General features: G+C 44.7%; 1 protein-coding gene across 10 annotated transcripts in view; it reads left to right on the top strand.

Annotated features, from left to right (window-relative positions):
• The window catches only part of PKIG (cAMP-dependent protein kinase inhibitor gamma), a 79,888-nt gene that overhangs the window by 53,155 nt on the left and 10,409 nt on the right, over positions 1 to 16,324 (top strand). For 5 of the 10 annotated variants that reach the window (XM_087445230.1, XM_087445229.1, XM_087445227.1 and 2 more), the window contains one exon: positions 5,220 to 5,289. The exons of the other annotated variants lie outside the window; for them this stretch is intronic. The gene's annotated coding sequence lies outside the window, so the exon portion shown is untranslated. The remainder of the gene's footprint in view (positions 1 to 5,219; positions 5,290 to 16,324) is intronic. 10 annotated transcript variants of the gene reach the window in all.

Below are 16,324 nucleotides of genomic sequence, written 5' to 3'. Positions count from 1 at the left end.
GTGCCCCAAGAGAGGAACAGTGCTATGGAAATCCTTGGAAAGTGGAGGGACAGTAGCATTTGATGCGAGCCTTCAATTCATGTCAATAAATTTTTCATGTATTCAGCCAGTGTTTATTGAGCACCTTATATCTGCCAGGCACTGGGCAAGTTGATAAGTGGACAGTGTTACATAAAACAAGTATGGTCCTCCCTCACATGAAGCTTACAAGAACACATAGTAGTATTATGAAATAGGGTGAGTGATGGATGAGGAGGAGAGTGTGGTCAGGGCAGGCTTGCTTGAAGAGGTGCTGTTTAAACCGAGATGAGCAGTCAGTTATGCCAAGAGCTAAGGCAGGAGTGGAGGAAGAGGGGTGCTGTGGATTGGGAAAGAAGAATCCAGGTAGAGAGAGGTACACGTGTGAAAGGGCCCAAGGCAGGAAAGCGTGTGGAATGTTGGAGAAACTGAAAGGAGACCAGTGTGGCTCTGGCATACAGGGGCGAGGAAGAGAAATGGGTGAAGGTTAGGGTTAGGAGAATTAGGCAGGGGCCTGATGATGTAGGCCTTTGTGGGCAATGCTTGCTGTGTGGAGAATGGATCAGGAGGCAGGAGGGGGGCAGAGTGAAGGATGCAGTCGCAGTCGTTAGGGGACAGATGATTGATGTTGGGGGGACTAGAGGATGGTGTGGTGATGGAAGAAGTAGACGGGTTTGAAATTGTATTGGAGGTCGAAACTTAGTGGCTTCTAGTCTGTGCCAGACCCAGGGCTGGGCCTGAGGGCATAGAAATGAAAGAGGTGCTCTGTCCCCCGGGGCCTTAGAGGTCTGGCAGCATTGAAGGTTGTGGCGGGCAGACAGCAGAGCATGGGATTTCTGTAAAGGGGATTTCCTTCCCTTATTCAGCAGCTATATTCCAGTATATGAGCAAAGTATCTCTCTGAGGTGGCATAGAATATTACTCCTAGTCTGTAATTTTTTCATAAGAGGCAGGAAGAATCTGTTACTCCCAAGAGCCTGTCTTTGTTCCTTGGCTTGCCTGTAGTTTCTCTTTCTCTCTGTGATTTCAAACCTGAGCTCCCTGCTGGCCTTGGGGTTTGGAGACCTGAGTTTGTATTGCAGCTCTGTTAGTAACTTGCTGTGTGACCTAAAAAGATCCATAACTTCTCTGGGCCTCATTTTCATCTGTAAATGGGAATGATACTGATCTGATCCCAGGGTCATTGTGAAGATCAAATAAGGTATCTTAAAGTGCTTTGTAAAATATGAAGTGCAATACGAAGTGCTGTAGAAATGTGAGGTATCATTATTATTTCAATGAAATATTTATTATCAGTGAAATAAAACAACAAAAGTTAAAAGCAAAGCATTCCACCAGGGAAGGGCAGAGTGATCTCCAGGTTACTCTGAAATGGCAGATTAAGCATAGATAGCTCTCCTTCAAGAGCTTGTTGTGAATGCTATTCCTCTTCTCTTTTATTTCATCCACTGGGATAAACTGTTTCCTCTCCTGTCTCCTTCCATCAGAATGGTTTTCAAAACAATCCATTTCACTTTAGATTCCAGGACCCATTTGATGTAGAAGCCAAAGCATCTGCTTGGAGACCAAGAGCCTTGTGAGCAGAGATGCTGTGGTTTGCAGGGCCTTGGTTCCCAGCAGACGGTGTGCTCCCAGGAGTATGTGTAATTGAGTTTGGGGAAGGAAGGCAGTCGAGGGCACCGAGCCATGAAAAACAGTCAACAGCGCAGAACCAGCCCACACGCCACCTAAACAGGGCAGTTTCAAGCCAAAGCTTTAGGCTTTCTTTTAGATTTTAAAGGGAGAAATTCTCTTTTTTTTTTAAGTAAGACTTTTTCCCCTTTTTAAATAAAAGGCATAAATGCTTAGGAAATAAAGTGCAGTTTTTTTCCCTCCTTGAAGCATTTTTTTTTTTTAATTTGTCTTCCAGCTGTTAAAATGATAGATTGGAAGACCTATTCTATTTTGACCAAAAAAGAAAGTGCCAATAGGTGCAGTTAACTATCCCATGTAAAAATAAATGGCTAGTATATAACATAGTTTACCAGAGTTCTTTCTGTGCTCTCATATGCTTGTTTCTTTGTTATTCTTTTTATTTTCTTCATTAATTTTCCCTAAAGTAATACATGTGCTCCTTGTAACTAATTAAACAATTTGAAGATGTATAAAGAAAAAATTATAATCTCTCCCCTCCCCCCACTCCCCATTTCCATCCTTCTGAGATAACCAGTGTAATGTGTGGTGTATATCCTTCCTTACCTTTCTCTAAGCTCCTGATTAAATGGATATAGGGTTTGTGTATGTATGTGGTTATTTGTTTTGTCAGAAGTAGGATCATACTTTGTCTATTATTTTGCAATTTATTTTTCCCACTAGATAATACATCATGGGTAGGTATAAATCTAATTCACTCAAAAGATATAAAGGTACCACAATATATTCAGCCATTTCTCCTTTGACAGATATTCAAGTTGTTACCTGTTTTTTTTCCACTAAAAATCTTGTATTTAGATGTCTTTATATACATATCCCTCTTTATTGGTGCTTTTATTTTTATAGATTACATTTAAAAAAATAGTATTGCTGGGTCAAAAGATTATATATATTTGACATTTTAATAAATAAGACCATCCTACTTTACAAAGAGTTCTAGTAGTTTACATTCTCCCCAGCAGTATATGAGTACTTCCATTTCCCTAAATCTTTACCAATATGAGATATTCTTTCCCTTCTTCCCTCCCACCCTCCATCTCTCCCTCCGTCCGTGCCTCTATCTATCTCTATTATTTTATCTTGTGACCAAGCCGATGGGGGAAAATGGTATCTCATAGTTGCTTACTTTGTATGTTCTTTACTACTAGTGAGATTGAACACTGTTTCACGTTAATTGGACTTTTCATTTTCCTCTTCTGTGAATTTATTTTTTTCCTTCTCCCCAGAGTCCCAATGCATAGATGTATATCCTAGATGTAAGTTCTAGTAATTCTGTGTGAGCCTCCACCACAGCGTGGCAACTGACAGACGGGTGGTGTGGTTCCGAGACCAGGAAGCGAACCTGGGCCGTCAAGGGGGAGAGCATGGAACTTGAACCACTGAACCGTCGGGGCTGGCTCTTCTGTGAATTTCCTTCACCCATTTTTCTTATGAATTGTTTGCCTTTTTCTCAACAAGTTATAGGGGCTCTTTATACATTTCTATATTAAGGATTCCATATGTGTTTCAAATATTTTTCCTAATCTATTATTTGTTTATTAAATTTTTCCTACTTTTCTCTTCATAGTGTCTGGATTTCTTGCCTTGTTAAGGAATAATTCCCCCACCTCAAAGTTATATGAATATTTTCCTAAATGTTCTTCTAATATTCTTCTGGTTTTAATTAATTTAAACCTGAACCTTTAATCCCTTTGGAATTTATGTTTATACATAGTGAGAAGTAGTGGTGAAGCTTTGTTCTAGATATGCCAGCACCGTTTATTTCATAAGCCATCTTTTCTATTTTACATTGAAATCCCATCTTTGGGATTTCATAATTATTTCATATTCATAAATATTCAAAATATTCATAAATATTATTTCATAAATAAGTTCCTTTATTGTATCTGTTTCTGAACTTGCTCTTCTCATCCACAGACCTGTTTGTCTATTCTTATGTTAATATCATATCTTTTTATTATAATGTCTTTATAATAAATTTTTGTTATCTTTAAGACAAATTCCCTAAGTGTTTATTTTTTATAACTTTCTTTACTATTTCTTGGCTAATTTTCTTGGATATTTATTATTGCATATGAATTTTAAAATAATTTTTTATGTTTCCCCCCTCCAAAAAAACTATTGGTATTCTTACTGAAATTTAATTGAAATTTTGTAGTAATTTGGGAAGGATTGACCTATTTATTTATGTATTTATTCATTTATTTATTTTGGTGAGAAAGACTAGCCCTGAGCTAACATACGTGCCCATCTTCCTCTATTTTATATGTGGGACACCTGCCGTAGCATGGCTTGTTAGGAGGTGTGTAGGTCCGCGCCCAGGATCTGAACCCATGAACCTTGGGCCACCAAAGCCGAGCGCACGAACTTAACCGCTACGCTGCCAGGCTGGCCCGGGATTGACATTTTTAGATAATTAGGCTTGTCTACACAGGAGCATGCTAACTGGTTTGGAACTTATGCATTCTATTTCTATATTTTGTTGTTTTTACCCTTAAAATTTTAATATGTGTCACGGATGGATTGTCTAAAGTAAAACAATATTTCTCTGTTTGTCCTGAATAATCAAGGACCTTAGAAAGTTTTAACTCTGATCTCTCTTCCATCTTCAGTGTTGTTATGGTCAAATATGTAATATAGTCAAATATTGTCAAATTTGTTTTTATTTCCCCATTTAGCTTTGTTTCACTCAGTCAATACTTCTTTAAATTTACCAATATACTTACTAATTTCTTTGCTCACTGTTGATTCTAAAGTCTCACTTATTTTCTGTGTTCAGTTTCCTTTCTGTTGGAGAATGTTCTTGAAGTAATGGTAAACTTGCTCAGTCTTTGTCTGAAAATGTCTTTTGCCCTTACTCTTGGTATTTTAGAACTTTGGATAGCATGTATAATGATTATGAAAGTTATGTATGCCTCTTTAAAAGTTTCCAACCAAAACAGAAATAGTTAATGTAAAAACTGAAAGTTTTTCATTCCTTTTTCCCTCAGTTTCTGAGTCCCAGAGAGAACCACTGTTTGTAGTTTGCTCTCTGCCTTCCCCATGTGGATACAAAAAAAATGTGTATGTACACAAATGCTGTACTTTTTTCCTAAGCATAAACAATCATGTTCAAATTTTTTATTAAAAAGTTATATACAATTTTACATTATTTTTAAAGAACAGAGTATGTCCATTTCTCCATGTCAGTATAACAAAATCTCCCTCATTCTTTGTAGTGGCTGTATAGTTTCTCATTGTATTGATACACCATAATTTAAAACTCTTTTCCTGTTAGCGGACAATTAAGTTGTTTCCTCTTTTTTTTTGCTATTGCACAATATGTTTTACTGAACATCCTTTTACTTATGTGAACATATCTATGGTATAAATCCTAGATATTTGACTCACCCAAAGGATGTGCACTTTTAATATGTTAGTAGATATTCTTGTCTTCCCAAAAGATTGTTTCAGTTTACAGCCCTGGAGTATATCTGGCTCTAATTTTTGTTTTTCTTCTGGTTCCTTAGAATTTCCACATTGATTAGTCAACAGTGGAAAATCTGAAAAGATGCGAGCAGGAAAAAGAAACTAAGCCAGGTGGGTAGTTGCATTGTTCATACCACTCTACCACAGCACCAGGAGTGTTTGCCTAAATGCCTTTATTTCCGTTTCAAGAAATTAAAGAAATAGGTTCCAATAGGAATAGGTTCCTGCCTCATGAAGAAGAGGCAGGATGGCCCTTTTCAGAAGTTATATACCATCACGCTGCAATTTCTCAGTGATGATTCCATTTACAGACACTTTCTTTAGCATCAGAAAGATAGTTTACCTCTGATGCCTTAACAGAGAGTGGCTTTCTTCAGCCATACTCTGAAGCAGATGGGATCATACACAGGAGTTATTAGCGAATTTGGGCATGATGCCAACTTTCCTGTCTACCGTTTGTTTGTTGTAAAGCTATTTTCTTAAAGACTAGGGTACATTACAGGAATTTTAATATTGTGATAGAGGAGCAGAAGCAAGCAAAACCCAGCCCACGGAAACAAGCAGAGCCCAGTTGTCTGATGAGGAGAGATGGTGTAGGTCCCTTCCAGTTGGAAGAAAGTTGCAATTCATAGAACACGAGTGGCCTGCCGGGACGTACGGCCACCTTGGGTCAGTGGTCGTATTTTTATAGTATCTAAACATTTCTGGCATAAGTTGATTTTTAACAGCCTCTGATCCATGATCCCCCCGCTTCCTCTACCCACAACCTGCCCACCCCATTTCAGCTCTGTCTCCTTGCAGTTAGGGCAGAATCGCCAGCCTTTATTTCTCTGTCTAAGTCCTGGTAGTCCTGGGAATTTGGGGGATTTTCAGCTGCTTTGAATTCCCTCTAGCCTAGCCTGCCTCTAGCATCTCTCCTGAGATTCCCATTCTCTGTTGGCAGAGTGTTGTCTGCTGGGCAGCTGCCCTTCCCTGGGGGTTGGAACTCCCCAGGTGCTTATCAGCACGTCTTCTGGGCCTTGCCCTACAGTGGCTTCCCAAGCCACCAGGCTTGTGTCCTGTTCTGACTCAGTGCCCCTGGGAATCCCCTTGGATGCAGATGTTTGCAGTGACTAGGATGCAGCAGTCAGCTCCCAGGACTGTTTATCTGGCCAAGGCCAGTTTAGGAGGGCAAGCCTCCAGAGGGCCTTCCATTCCTACTGCTGTGAGAGCACTGGGGCCCAGAGCCACCGAACCTTGAAGATGCTGGGGTTATATGAAGTCTAGAGCTGGGGTTTTTAACCAGGGGTTTATGGTTGGCTTCTGGAATGCAAGATTCCCCTGTAATCATGGGTGCAGTTTTTTGTGTATACGTATATATATATATACTTTTCTGGGCACAGTGTCCATAGCTTTCCTCAGATTCTAAAATGTGCCTGTAACCTCTCAATTTTAAAAACTAATGGTTTAGAGAGAGCCTAAAGTGTTGTGGGGCACTGTGTCTCATTGGGTATCAGCCTCCCAGATGCCAGGATCTTGGGATACCTCACCCAAGAAACCTCTAGGTTTTTCTGTTTAGAGGTGAACTAGGACAAATTACCTAATATCACTGAAGCTCAGAGCCATCACATGGGATGTCCCAAAGTCCAATCATGAAATTGCATCCCCAGCCCATTTCATCTCACTGAACACACCGGGGTACTGAACACACTATGCAAGCTTTCTGGTTTCTGAGTCCATAGCTCAGAAGGGCTGCTCCAGGCAGCTACACTGATGGCAGTGAGAAGAGCATTGGTGGCTAAACTTTAGTCTGGCTTACCACTGCCAAGAACAGCATTAAATGCTTTATGTGCGTTATCTTCTCTCATCCTCACATCCCTCTTATTGTACATATGGAGAAACTGAGGCACAGAGCGATCTAGTAACTCACCAGAGATGACACAGCCAGTAAGTCAGTAAGTTATACATGACCCAAGCACATGAGCTTAACTATCAAGGATGCAAGTAAAGGGCACTTTTAGAAAAAAAAAAGTAAGCAGAAAAAATATGGGTTTGTTTAGTGTAGGGCAAACTGCCCTGTTGTATATTGTAATAAGAACATTGCTCTGTTATAGCAGACACAAAAAACTGTGCTCACAGCAGTGATCTTAAATTATTAAGAAAAAGTTAGTGGGTAAGACATTAATGCATTATTGCAATACATGGGAAGAATTTCTATCCATTATCATTCAGATAAGGTTTTTTTTTTAACAGCTTTATTGGGATATAATTCACATACCATGCAATTCACCCATTTAAATTGTACAATTCAGTGGCCTTCAGTATAGTCACAGAGTTGTGCATCTATCACGGTAATCAATTTTAGGACATTTTCTTTACCCCAGAAAGAAACCCTGCACCCTTTACTCGTCACCCTCCCAGGCCCCCAACCCTCCCCAGTCCTAGGCAACCACTGATCTACTTTCTGTCTCCAGATAAGGTTTTGATATTAAAAGAGTAACAGTGTGGGAATCTTGGTGATCTGGAGTGAGTCATTCCCTGAGGAATAATCAGACAAATGAAATTTAACTCTAATGTATTTTATAAATGGGTTTATTAGCTAAGAAGCTACAAGCATGTCTTTGATATGCCTGAATTTGGGGTTGACATAGGGAAAGCTGAGTTTTTGGTGAGTAATTTCCGCTTGTCAGCATCGCCTGTCAGATAGGCTCTTCTCAGCGAGCAGCTGTAAAACGATGATGGTTTCACGGGGCTGCATTTCTCCACTGACATCAGAACCAATGGTAGTTCAGCACAGGATCATTTTTCTGTCATCGGAATCCCTGGCTTGGTTTCTCTCTGCCCTGCTGTAGTTGTCGATGTGAAGGGCGCTCATGTAGATGCCCATCACTCTCTGAAATTCAAGAGACAGCAGCATAGGATCCTGTTAGGCACTAGGAGGACTTAGAATTGCATGCTCTTCAACTGTTCATGTTAGCAGATCTGCTGTATATCTCCCCTGGCTCATTCATTCGTTCTTCTAGAAAAGGTTTAGGAGGCACTGTGTATGCAGCAGGCGCTGTGGGCGGTGCTCAGTAAATCACTCTGAAAGCTCCTCCTCCCCTTCATTACAGTGCGTGACCTAATTTGATGATAGTCATTTGCACTGAAAGAAGCCAGAGGGCAGGGGATTTGGTAACAGAACAGTTCTCTGATGGGGATCAGATCTTGATGTATCATCCACATCAAGACAAAGCCATCACCAGGATGCACCGTCCTAAAGAACATGCACTGAATCGGGAAGGAGGAAATGCAGATTCAGGTCCTGATTCAGCCACTAACTGGTTGGAGGACTTGGGTGACTCACGTCACTTCTCTGAGCCATGGCCTCTCCATTGTGAGGGTTAGAGAATGCAGTCCTTCTCAAAATACCTTCAGTGCCATTGCTGGAAAGAATATGTACTTAGTGAGTGTTGAATGGGTGACTGAAGGAATGAAGGAACATTCTGTAATTCTAGAGAATGCTGCTCGAGCAGAGCTCTGACAGGCCAGGTGACTGGGAGACAGGTGTAAATGAAGACCAAGGAGAGCCTCCCTTCCTTCTTCTAGTCGGTCTCCTCCTGCCACTTTAGCCCGTTTAAGCCCACCTCTTCCTGGGGCTCCCATGTCGTCTGCTTCCCTGAGCCAAAGAGAGGCGCCGCCTTTGAGGCCTTGGGCCCAGGAGCCAGCCAGGCCTGGGTGTGAATCCTGGCTGTGTGTGAAAGGATCTAATTACACAGGGCCACTGTGAAGCGTAAATAAGAGGCTACATGGAAAGCATTTGTTACCACGTGTGATAACGTAGTATATATACCCCATAAATGGTAGCTATTTTTATTTCATTATTACCATTGTTGTTTATCTGGTCAGGGGCCAGGCCTTAGACGGTTATTTTAGTCACTGATGTGACAGTGCGGATGTTCTTAAGTTCTTATTTTGTTTGTTTGTTCATTAATTCCTTCATATCAGTATATTTATTGAGCATCTTCCATGTGTGAGGAACTGTGCTGTGTGCTGGGGATACAGTGACAAACAGGAAAGTCAGGGCACCTGTCCTTTTGAAGCCGGTTGGGAAGGCAGATACTGAACAAATGCATCAGCAGCTGCGTTGTGGCAAGACAGGGAGCTCTTATCTTTTCTGCTGGCTGAGGGAAGAGGATGTGCCGGCTGAGGGGTCTCTGTCCTGGGCCACTAGGATTCCACAGAACACTTGGGCTGGGGGCTGGCTGTCCCGTGCAGACTCAGTGCCTGGAAGCGAGGGGTGGAGGGGGACTGGGAATCTTGTGCAAACTGTGTTAATGTGGGCCAAAGGCACAGGTGCATCTGCGCTCTCTGCTCCAGTGAGGTGGCTCCTGGCTCACCAACATGCGGCTCTTCCAGGTTCCCAGGGAGGCTGTTGTTGAATTAGCATTTTCCTATGTTGTGTTTTGTGGGTTCTGAACTCTGCTTCTATCAGAAGGCAGAAAGAATGGAAGAGAACTTTGTTCCTCCTCCAGCTTAAGACAGGAGAGCCGCAAGCCCTTTTGGCACTGCCTCTGGGCCTCCAGTGTCTGTGCCTGTGAGTGACTTGTGACGAGACGCCCTCACCGCCCCGGAGGCTCACTCACCCCACGCTCGGGAGAAGGCTCTGAAAATTGGCCTCCCTCCCTCCTCCCTTCCTTCAAGTCTCTGCACCAGCATCACCTCTATCAGAGAGGCTCCTTGTCCTCTCTAGAAAACCGCACTCGCCTCTCACTTTCTATCCCTGTAGTGCTTTTTGCCACCTGATATTTATTCTATTTATTTGTTAGTACGAGTTGCTCCACTAGAATGTGAGCTTCGTGAGGGCAGAGTCTGTTTTGTTCATTGCAGAATCTCCAGTGCCCGGTGAGTGTAAATATAAGGATAAATATAAAGGAGGGGAGAGAGTAACTTCCTTAAAGTTAGTAACTGTGTGTAAATGACTGGACTCCTGAGCCCCACGCTGCCTTATACATATTTTTGTTGTAACTCTTAACTACCAAGCTTTTTAGAGATTCTTATTTTAAAGATTCATATTCAGAAGTGGTCCCTAAGTTATTTTCTCTCTCACCACGTGTGTCGGCTCTGACATGTGTGTCCCCCCCCCATTAGTAACAGAGGCTGATGAGGGCAGTGATCATCAGCTAGAAAGCACGCCCCCCATCCCCTGACCTGGCATTATTAGAATCCCCGAGGAAGGTGAGGGGATATAGTTTGAAACTGTCACCCAGTGATTCTGGTAATTCTGATATGTGTCCCACCACTACTTGGTTAAGAGTTAAAAGTTTATGGGCCAGCCTCGTGGCTTAGCGGTTAAGTGTGTGCACTCCGCTGCTGGGGGCCCGGGTTCGGATCCCCGGTGCGCACCGAGGAACCACTTCTCTGGCCATGCTGAGGCCGTGTCCCACATACAGCAACTAGAAGGATGTGCAACCATGACATACAACTGTCTACTGGGGCTTTGGGGGAAAAATAAATAAATAAAAAAAAAATTAAAAAAAAGAAATGAAATAACATTCAAGTTGCTGGACCATTTTTTTGGGCCGGCCCCGTGGCTTAGCGGTTAAGTGCGCGCGCTCCTCTGCTGGTGGCCCGGGTTCAGATCCCGGGTGCGCACCGACGCACTGCTTCTCTGGCCATGCTGAGGCCGCGTCCCACATACAGCAACTAGAAGGATGTGCAGCCATGACATACAACTATCTACTGGGGCTTTGGGGGAAAAAAAACAAAAAAAACAAAAAAGTTTATGAGTCGCTCTCCCTAACTAGACCATGAACTTCTCTCAAGGGCACAGTGGTGTCTTACTATTTTTGTATCCATGGCATCTAGTCCCAAGCCTGGTACACATTGATCAGTAAAATTTTATTGGATGAATTAATTAATATTAAGAGATAATACCTTCTTTTCATCCTCCACAGTGGATTTTGGGCATGCTTTTTATAGAATTCTAGAGGGATTGCAGGGCTGGAAGTAACATTAGAGATCACTGTGATTATCCGTTGCTGCATAACACATCACACCCCCAATACCTAGTGGTTTAAAACAACAGCAGTAATTTATTATCTTTCATGGTTTCTGTAGGCAGGGATTTGGGAACAACTTGGCTGGTCAGTTCTGGCCTGGATCTCTCATGCGGTGTTACATAGTGGCTGATGCTGGAGTGGCCAGGGGCCAGCAAAGCTAGGGACTGCCAGCTGCCTCTCTCTCTCCGCTGTCTCAGGACTCTCTGTGTGGTCACTTCACGGGGCTGGTTTGGGCTACCTCGCAGCATGGCAGCTTCACATTTCCTACATGCACCTCAAAGTTCCAAAGACAAGTGTCCCAAGAGAGAACCAGGTGGAAGCCATGTCACCTTTTCTAACCTCATCTTGGAAGTCCCATAGCATCACTCTGTTGCATTTTGTTGGTTAGAAGCAAGTCACTAGGGCCAACACATTCAAGAGCTTGCAAATTAGATTCCACTCTTGATAGGAGGGATGCCAAAGAATTTGCAGACATATTGCAGAACCACCACCGAGATGCACAGTTTACCCCTTCATTCCACACTTGAGATCCCTGAGGTTTGAGGGGGAACAACTTGCCCGGAGGCTCCCAGCCTGGCATCAGCAGAGCTGGAGCTCAGTTCAGCCCCTGGACCTTTGGCTGGCCTGCTTGGAAGTGATCTCACTTTCCCTTCCTGCCCTCCCTCCGTAGTATGACGGGGACTGCCAGTTTCTGGGAACCTTGCTGAGTCCTCACCAAGTTCAGATAATGTGTAAACAGCAGGAGGCCTGGGGAGACCCAGCATGCCTGGTCCCAAGCAGTCATCCAGCTGGATTATTCTGCCTCTTTCCAAGACCTCCGTAGAAGCACAGACTTTCATGGATTGAAGAGTTAGTATCACAGCTCCAGTCCCCAGCCCCAGCCCGACATGAGGAACCAACATGGCCCTGCCTCAGGGTGAGATACAGCTGCTGAGGGGGTGGGAGTTTTACAATTTGTACCCCAAAACAATTATTTTTACTGTTGCTGTGAAGTTAGATCACAAAAAATAGAATTTGGTGGCAGAATTCAGAGTATCGACCCAATATCACTGAAAAGATTCTGAATATTTTTGCATCCAGCTGAAAATTCTGACTAGAGTTTTGTTAAGCATGGGTAAAACACATCTGGGTGTATGTTTTAGCCAGCATCGTAGAATGTTTTCTTGAGACTTCATTGCTTTCTTGTCCTTTCTTCAGAAATGCCTTACTGTGAGGTTGGGGATAGAGGAGAAGAAGGGGAGAAAAGGGAATGGACAGTTTTTAACAAACCGTTACTATGTGCCAGGCATGATGCTAGTGCATTTCCACACTTTCCAGCCTAACAGTACAGGCTCGACCCTGCTCCGCGCCTGGTGGCTGTGTGACCTTGGGCGAGCTCCTTAACCTCTCTGTGCCTCAGCTTCCTCTTCTGCAGAACAGCAATAAGAATGCTTTCTACTTCACAGAGTTGCTGTAAAATTAAATGAGATAATACCTGTGAGATGCTTAGCACAGTCTGGCATGTAGTAAGGCCTCCGTAAATGCTGGCTCTGATTATTCCCCCACACTACCTTTCAAGGCAGTTGCTATACCCGCATTTTACAGGAGAGGAATCTGTGGTCAGGTGAGTTGCCCAGCTGTAGGGGCAGAAGCTCAGCGACCCCAAAGTCCTGTGCTGTGTCCACCGCACCATGCAAGACTCCAGGCGGCTCTGCCAGGCCTTCTCGACATGGAGTAGTGGTGGACAGAGGGACTTGGGGGGCTTCATGCCCTACAGGGCCCCCATGTCAGGGTCCTAGCGCAGGAAAATTGGAAAAGGCAGGGCCAGGAATCCACTTAAAGAGCAGAATGACAGAGAATGTTCTAGGCAAAGGGAACAGTCTCGTGACGGCCCTGAGGTCAGGAAGAGCTTAGCTAGAGAAGTTAAAGAACAAAATGGACCAAGGAGAGAGTAGAAATGAGACAAAAGGACCCAGAGGAAGGCAGGGCCGGATGACTGCAGGACTTTGGGGGCTGGTGCACAGAGTTTGGATTTTGCCAGATGTGGAATAGAAAAACATGGAAAGTCGAATGAAGCAGGGGAATCACAAGGTCCAATGTCTGATCTGTGAACATCGCCCTGGCTGCTTGTGCAGAAAACAGGCCTTGGGCCAAGGGCAAGGGGGAGGCAGGGATGCGGCGAGGAGGCTCCACCAGGGGTGCAGGTGAGAAACGATGGAGACCGCGTGGTGCACGTGGACGGGGGAGGTGGGAAAACTCAAGCTCTGTTTTGCAAGCAGAAGTGACAGGCCCTGTTGACAGGTTGTACATGAGTGGTGGAAGAGGGGGCGGAAGCCAGGACGGCTCCAGGTTTCCAGCTTGAGCAGTCGCGACGGAGTGGAGTGTGCCTTCACTGAGCTGGGGAGGCTGGAGGGCGCAGGCCTGTGACTTGACATCTGAAGTTTGAAATGCTGGTGAGAAGTCCAAGGGAGTTAAGTGGGCAGGTGGACTGGCAAGTCTAGAGCTCTTAAGAGAGGCCTGGGGCTCTTTGGGCATCATCAACACGTACTATTGGGGGAAAGGGTAAGGACCCCCAGGGAGCAAACAGAAAGAAGGGGACCCTCTAACACAGCAGTCTGTAACAGAGGAGGCACCTGTTTGGAGGAGTTGAGAAGTGGCCCGAGAGGTTGGAGGGAGGCCGAGAGGGTGTGGTGTTTGGAGGTCCTGGAGGAGAGTGATCTGAGAAGGTGTTCATGGGGACTGGCAACCCGGAAGTCACTGAGGACCTTGCGTGACTCCAACACCCTGCCCTTTCCTCCACACCCAGCGGCCTCCCAAAGTGAGTCTCTCCACTGCCTGCACCCAGGGCTGTGTGGCGCTGGCCCTCAGGGTGCAGAGGCCGGGGCCCTGCCTGACTGCCTCCAAACGAAGCCTCCCTGGAGGCTGCTCCTTGAAGGGCATCGGGCACTGCCCTAGCAGGGGACGGGCTCCTCTCTGGTGATTCCAATCTGGGTGTGTCCCTGAGGCCCTAGGTGAGCTGGGTGCTGGTCCCCAGCAGGCTGCACGTGGCTAGAACCAGCCACCCTGCCCTTTCCCAGGTTCTGAGAATGTGCTCAGTCTGGGGCCCTGACTTTTCTGCTGGCCGCAGTGCTTCTCTGGCTCTGGCTGCCCATCACAGAGAAAAGCCGCTTGCCTTTGAATTTGAAGAATGCCAGCTCAATAGGCCTGGTATTTCCATCAGGTTTCCACAGCCCTTTCTTCCCTCAGAGAAGCCTTAGAGAGCATTTTCCCCACCCTCAGGAGGCCTCTCCCATGGGACCAAGTCCTATTCTGTGCTCTGTGTCCTCTGAAAAACGGTCTGCTTTCTTTTTGTGTGGTTTCTGCAAATATTTAATTTAAAAAAAAAGAAAAGAAAACAGGAAATGACCTTTCTGGTATATTTGGAAAACGATTTGGAGCTGTAATGGAATCTGCCTGAGCAATGAGGGCTAATAGCTGCAGACTTGGAACAGACCGTGTAGCTCTTGGCAGAGCCCGGGGCCTCTTCAGTTTACAAAGTGAGGGGAGAAGTAAAGACCAAGGGAGAAGGTGGCTTCCTGTGGGGACACCTGACAGTGCCCAGAGCAAGCACCTGCAGGAACCGCCGCCTCTGACCCTGGGCACCAGGGGTCTGGAAAGCTGAGTACAAGGGCTCCTCCCTTCTGTCCAAGGCATTCAGGGTTAAACCCCTCACAAGCATCTAGACCCCGGGAAGGCACTGAGACCTTCTGAGGATGAGAAGGAGTGAAAGAGCATCACTCTAGCACCCCAGGGGGCTCGAGCTGAGACGGAAGCTACTGCATTGCTGTAGACCCTGATTGGCTGGTGGCTCTGCCTGGTCTCCCCTCTATCCAACTTCTCTGTAGAGCTCAGCCCAAGATCACCTCTTCAAGGAGGCCTTCCCTGACCGTGCAACCTTTGACTGAACCATTCACACGCAGAGAACCCTGTTCTCTTCTTCCATAGCCCTTTTCACAGTCTGTGATGCTAGATTCATTTACTGTTCAATGTCTTTTTCTCTTATCAGATTGTAAATGACTTTTAGTCTCCAGTGTGTACCCCATTCCTGGCACGATGCCTGGCATGTAGAAGGTGCTCCATAAACACTGAATGAATGAGTGCAGTGTCAGGACTGGAAGAGACTCAGAGATCATATTTCAACCTTCATTATTCAGATGAGGAAAAAGGGACTCATCGGGGGTCTGATTGAGCCAGGCCTTTGGCCACTGTTACGATGCAGGGCTGCACACCCCTTTGCTTTTTCTACCTTGGAATCTTCTATTCCAGGGGAGAAACTGCTTTTAGTCACTCATTCATCAGATATTCATTGAGCTTCAGCTGTGTGCTAGGCCTCTTGGATATGGCAGTGCACACGCCAATCAGGGCAGCCACTGTTGTGGAACTTGAATTCTGCTCAGCATTGTAAAGCACTAAAGAAGGAAGTATAAGTTTGGGCCTTCTGTGCCCCATTCAACATGGAGTAAAAACAAAGGCGTTTAATGAAAATGTCAAAAGGACAGTTTTATTGACAAGTCACCCAACAAAAATGGACCATGCTCGTGATTTATTAATTGCATGCCTCTTACGTCTGGGGTCTCCAAGCTAGTGAACTCAGATGCTGGGCTGGATGCCTGCACTGGGGACCTTCTGCCACACCACACACACTCTGTAGAGATGTAACGTCACTGGGGACTCCCAAGACGAAAGAAAGAGCTCTAGACCAGGATTCAAGAACTTTGGGCAAGTCACTTTCCCTTTCTGAACCTCGGCTTCCCCAGCTATGAATGAGAGGCTTGTCTAGATGAGCTCTGGGATCCCTTTCAGTCTGATTATTCTACAAATGGTTTTGAGTTAAGTGGAAAAAATAAATTAAGGTGGATCTCTAACTCCTACCTTGTAGCAAATAAATTCCAGTTTAATCAAAGATTTAAATGTGAAAAATAAAGCCATAAAAGTACGAGAAATAAACAGGGAGAATTCTTTACTAATTTCAGAGTGGGGAAGACATTTCTAAGTATGATCCAGAACCCAGAAACCATAAAATAAAATATGCCAATTTTTATTGGATCAGTTTGACTACATGAACAGAAAAAAATGTGTGCCTGGGGAGAAATGCCAGAAATAAAGTC

The sequence above is a fragment of the Ceratotherium simum genome, chromosome 21 (assembly GCF_057802395.1).
Source record: "Ceratotherium simum simum isolate JZ-2026a chromosome 21, ASM5780239v1, whole genome shotgun sequence".
In the NCBI taxonomy this organism is placed as follows: domain Eukaryota; kingdom Metazoa; phylum Chordata; class Mammalia; order Perissodactyla; family Rhinocerotidae; genus Ceratotherium; species Ceratotherium simum.
This window is presented reverse-complemented; position numbering and strand designations above follow the sequence as displayed.